A 5,808-nucleotide genomic window follows, 5' to 3' on the forward strand; every position below is an offset into this window, starting at 1 on the left:
ACCTGATCTCTGTGATCATGAGTGCTATAGTTAGAGTATAGTATTGAACTGCTCACATCCTTTGAATACTGTGTTTAAGATCATGATCTGAGAGCTTTGTCTTCATCTGTAAGAACGGCCTCCTGAAATCTGTATAAAACTCCAGTGATTGAGTGCTTTAGTCAGTCTGGATGACCGCAGCGACACACAGGACCAGCTCAAGTCTCCTGATCTTCATTTTCCTGCAGGTGTATTGAAGGTATTTTGCTTTCAAAACATTTAACTTCACTAAAACCATAACACTTATACAACATGACATATTTTTTTCCTGATAGATGTTGTCACGGGTGACAAAAACGCTCAGCGAGCGGAACCCTTTGGACGAGGTACGAGTTTCCAGAGGGAACGATTTGGGTGTGTCACATCTCCCTCTGACTCCGGAGGTGCGTTCCGATCGACAGGGTCCCTACGCAGTGTTCACTGCTCCCTACTCCCTTAGCGCGGTATATCCGTTGAAGTGGACTTCGCTGACAATAATCGCTCATTTGGAATACCCTGGAACGTCATCAAAGCAAATCAACGGCAGGTCACGCAGATTATGATTTAACATAAATAAATATTGTAATTTATTTTACTTTATAATTTAAATACATATAAAATACATATAAACGTATGTATCTAAAAAAAAATATAGTCCAAATGTATATGTTTAGACCGTTAACAGATTAACAGATTTTTGTGGTCTTATCTCACGCACTTTTTTTTCCCCACACACAGCCTATATTTAACTATCCTGTGGTAACATTAAATAAAACAAGACAGAGCTTCACCTCGCCAGTTTTACTTTCATTCATAAAATACAATATGCAAATGTAACATGAATCGCCATAACCATTCATAAACACTCTAATTTGTATAATAATAACATTTATTGCAACCGCTTCATTTCAGAGCCTTAAAAAAAACTTAAACGGCTCTTCTCCATCATTACTTCAAACTGGTGACGCGGTGCGCAATGACAGTTGGGTAGTTTTCCCCGTCCACTTCCTGTGAAGTGAAGTACTGATGTTCCCTTATTCCCTATGCCGTTCGCAGTGCCCTTCGAACTGAACATGTTCGCTCCCTTCGGTTTGGAATCTCACTTAAGATGGCGGAATACCCTGTGAAGTCCACTTCGCAGTCCACTTACGGTCGAATGGAACGCACCTCGGGTGTGGCAGAAACATTGGCCGGCCTGATTAGCACTAACACACGGCAGGTGTGTGTGCTTCATGAGACAGAAATAAAGGGGCCATTCAGAGAAGCTTCCAGGGTTGTTTTCCTGCGTTGTGTTTTCCTGGGAGGTTTTTCCTGGGGGGGGGGTTGCTTTCGGGGAGAGAAGTTGGTTGTGCCAGGGCAGTTCCAGACACGAGTTTGTTTGTGGAAATTTGCTGGGAGCGGAAGTCGCCCATTGACGTCTACTGGATGAATTTATCGATTGGATCTCTGCTGGGAAGAGAGAGAGAAAGTTAAGTGAATGGATTCCATCTTTCCAACATTTAGAAAGCTTGAAGAGGATACAGTACATGTAGATCTTACTGGTGGGGAAGCTATGTGTTTCAGAGTGCGCTGAAGAGGAATTGAGAACTGAATATCCCCGACGTGAGCGGATGGATTGAGGCTCGGATCAGCCCTATTGTGTGAGTGAAATGCAGTGCTTTTGTCTCATTGATATACATGGATTCATTGCTGTGGATTTGAAGTGAACACGAGTGTGGTGTGTCTTTGCTGAGAAGTGGCCCATCCCCTGCTTACACGTTTGTGGAAAGAAATACTATTAACCTCTTCTCTGCCTGAGCCCTCTGAGTGTACAGCTACGCTGGTGAAATATTATTAACCTCTTCTCTGCCTGAGCCCTGTGAGTGTACAGCTACGCTGGTGAAATATTATTAACCTCTTCTCTGCCTGAGCCCTGTGAGTGCACAGCTATGCTGGTGAAATATTATTAACCTCTTCTCTGCCTGAGCCCTGTGAGTATACAGCTACGCTGGTGAAATATTATTAACCTCTTCACTGCCTGAGCCTTGTGAGTGTACAGCTACGCTGGTGAAATATTATTAACCTTTTCACTGCCTGAGCCTTGTGAGTATACAGCAATACTGGTGAAATACAAATAACCTCTTTTCTGCCTGAGCCCTGTGAGTGTACAGCTACGCTGGTGAAATATTATCAACCTCTCTTCTGCTGGAGCCCTAATCCTCACCTCTCTACTTACCGTCAGAGTCTGGAAGTATGCAGCATTGCTGGTGGAGTAAGCTTTCAAACTTTCAAGCTTTCTCCCTATTGTGCACCGACGAAAGTATCCTGTACTGAGAGGAATCCTTACCTTCCTGCTTAATGTCTAAGTTGAGGAAGTATGCAGCATTGCTGGTGAAGTAAGCTTTTAAACTACTGTCTCTCTATTATGCACAGACGAAAGTATCCTGTACTGAGAAGAATCCTTACCTTCCTACTTACTGTCTGAGTCCCGAAGTATGCAGCATTGCTGGTGAAGTAAGCTCGTCAACCACTGCCTCCCTATTGTGCACCAACGAAAGTATTCTGTACTGAAAAGAAATCTTACCTCCCTACCTACCGTCTGAGTCCTGAAGTATGCAGCATCGCTGGTGAAGTAAGCTGTTGGATTACTGTTCAATTACTGTGCACTGACGAAGGTATTCACCTGTAGTGGAAAGAAGACCTGGAAGACGTTGAAGTCCATTACGTCTGAGTTCATTGATAAATTGTGTTCAATAAAGATTGTTATTCCTTGGAAAATCATTTTCTGTCTGTTTTGTCCATCTGTCGCGGGCCTGTGGTGTCGGCTCCTCGCGGTGGTGGTGTTTAAAGACAGGGGCGGCTGGTCATTCGATTCAGTCTGCCCCGGTGACAATGTACTTCTAGTTAAAGTTTCTAATAAACTGTTTATTGTGTCTTGTATTTATTACCCAATCTTTTCACTGTTAATAAGGGAAGATATGGAGTAACAGCTGAATATGTTGGCATATTTTTGCCAATTAACAAAACCGAAAAGATAATAATGAATGAACCATATTCCTTTACACTACAAAAATTATTTAAAACAAAATTGCTTACATAAAAGAACATTACCACTGAAACCTTTGTAACACTTTCAAAGCAGCATGAACTAGTTTTATGTGAATTTAATGGCAAGGTATATTCACATAAAATAAAGTGTTATAAATGTACATTAAAAAAGAGAATAATAGTAATAGATTTACAATGTTATTAACTTTAGAAAAGCATCATAATATGGGTACGAAATTCTATTCTATATACAAAATTGGTAACACTTTACAATAAGGTTCATTAGTTAACATTAGTTAACCACATTAGTTAACATGAACTAATAATGAACTGCACTTATACAGCATTTATTAATCTGTGTTAATGTTAATTTCAACATTTACTAATACATTATTAAAATTTTGTTAACATTAGTTAATGCATTGTGAACTAACATGAACAAACAATGAACAACTGTATTTCCGTTAACTAATGTTAATAAAGATTAGTAAATACAGTAACTAATGTATTGCTTGTGGTTAGTTCATGTTAGTTAATACATTAATGTTTAACTAATGAACCTTATTGTAAAGTGTTACCAACATTTCTATTATATGTGTGTGTGATTCTAGAGAGCAGTGCACCAATGGGACTTTTATTTTGCTCTAATGGTCTGGTCATGTGACGTCATAAAGCTGCGCTGTGCTGTTTGTGTCTGTCTGTTGTGATTCACCTGAAGAAAGGTTTGTGCTTTTAAAGTTTTTTTAAACCAATGGATATTGTTGCATCAATTAAAGCGTTTTTACAAGCTATGTAAAATAAATCATCCATTAAATATAACATGTACTGCTTTAGAGTTACGTTAGCCTTTAGTAACAGAGAAGGTGCGTTTCGTTTTGCTCTCTATATCATGAATCAATCGTGTGAGGATAAGAAGTGATGTGAGAAACTGAGAATCCGAATCATTTGAGTCAAATCATTTGTGAAATGATTCAGTGATTCGATTCAGCGTCACTACAAACGACAACAACAAACACAAACGAGTGAATCACAACCGAGAATGATTTCATTAAAGTGTAATATATTAGATATGAACAAATAATTGAATACCAAATATATAAAAAATAGCCTACTTAAATATGAACCTTCTGGGTAATTTGTATATATTTTATTAATTTTATAAGTCTGTTAACTCAGAGATTTAGTTTGCATTGATTTTTCTTTCTATTAATTATTCTCATCTTAAACAGGACAAAGTGTACAAACACACAGAAAAACTCCTGGAGAACCAACAGAGATCCATGTGACACACTATTATAAAGATGGCGTTTATTAAAGAGGAGAGTGAAGACATGAAGACTGAAGAAACATTCATCAAACATGAAGGTACTGAGGAACAAAGAAAGATGGAGTTTATTAAAGAGGAGAGTGAAGACATGAAGATTGAAGAAACATTCAGAGTCAAACATGAAGATACTGAGGAACAAACAGGTTGGTTTTCATTCTCAAAGATGAATTCACTTCAGAAATAGATAATATTTATGAAAAATGTCACACGAGTGTAGAAATGTTAAAGACATTTGACAGAAGTGTTGAGATCACATGACAAATACTAACGCTGCCTTCAATATCCTGCGTTCACACTGAACATTTGTTTTCAATGCATTATAAGATCATGCATTTAAGTTGTAACAATAATATGGAATAAGCATAAAAAAACTATATATTTTTCTGTAACATTAAACCCAATATTTGCTTCAAATATTAAAACCATTGATTTCTAGCACTTAGGCTCATTATGCAAAAGTATCTAAGAAAATTATTTATGTTAAAGTCATTTGCACAAACCCTGAAATGTAAATAATCACATTTGGCTACTGCATGCTGACTACATTTGGTCATTTAAAGTATTTGTAAGCAAATAAAACAACCAGTGGACACTAAAGCTACATCTAAATTCATCAGGATACAAATGAAAAACAGTGTTTTTGTTTTAAAATGTTCTACATCCACACTAGCGTTTTTTTCAGGTGTTTTCCAAAAGTTTCTCATCCACACTTGAATGTAAGAATGTTTTAAATTTTCCTTACTGTGCATGCGTGAAAACCTCAGAAAAGCTCACAGAGACTATACAAACAGAACGGATGATACTTTTTCATGCAATTTCCCCTAGTAAGACATTTCATTTGCCGAAGTGTGTGTGTGTGTGTGTGTGTGTGTGTGTGTATATATATATATATATATATATATGTATATATTAGTTGTTTTAGACAATGTTTAGAAAAAACAGCACAAAAATAGGAGAAACAGACCTGTAAACAACGCAAGTCTGACAATAATAGAAACAGAAAATAATTCAATAATATTAATAGAATTAAGTAAATAAGTAGATGAGCACTGTTCAGGAGCATCAGAGTGGAGCAGTAGGGCATATTTATAGATTTATACTGTATTTTAAAGGGATAGTTCACCCAAAAATGAAAATTTGATGTTTATCTGCTTACCCCCCAATGCATCCAAGATGTAGGTTACTTTGTTTCCTCAGAAAAACACAAACGAAGATTTTTAACGAAAACCGGTGCAGTCTGCCAGCCTTATCATTGACGTGGATGGGCACCAGACCTTTAAAAGTAAACAAAAACATGCACAGACAAATCCAAATTACACCCCGCGGCTCGTGATGATACATTGATGTCCTAAGACACGAAACGATCGGTTTTGTGAGAAACTGAACAGTATTTATATCATTTTTTACCTTTGATACACAGCCACGTCCATCTGTCA

Source organism: Garra rufa, chromosome 4 (assembly GCF_049309525.1).
Source record: "Garra rufa chromosome 4, GarRuf1.0, whole genome shotgun sequence".
Classification (NCBI taxonomy): Eukaryota; Metazoa; Chordata; class Actinopteri; order Cypriniformes; family Cyprinidae; genus Garra; species Garra rufa.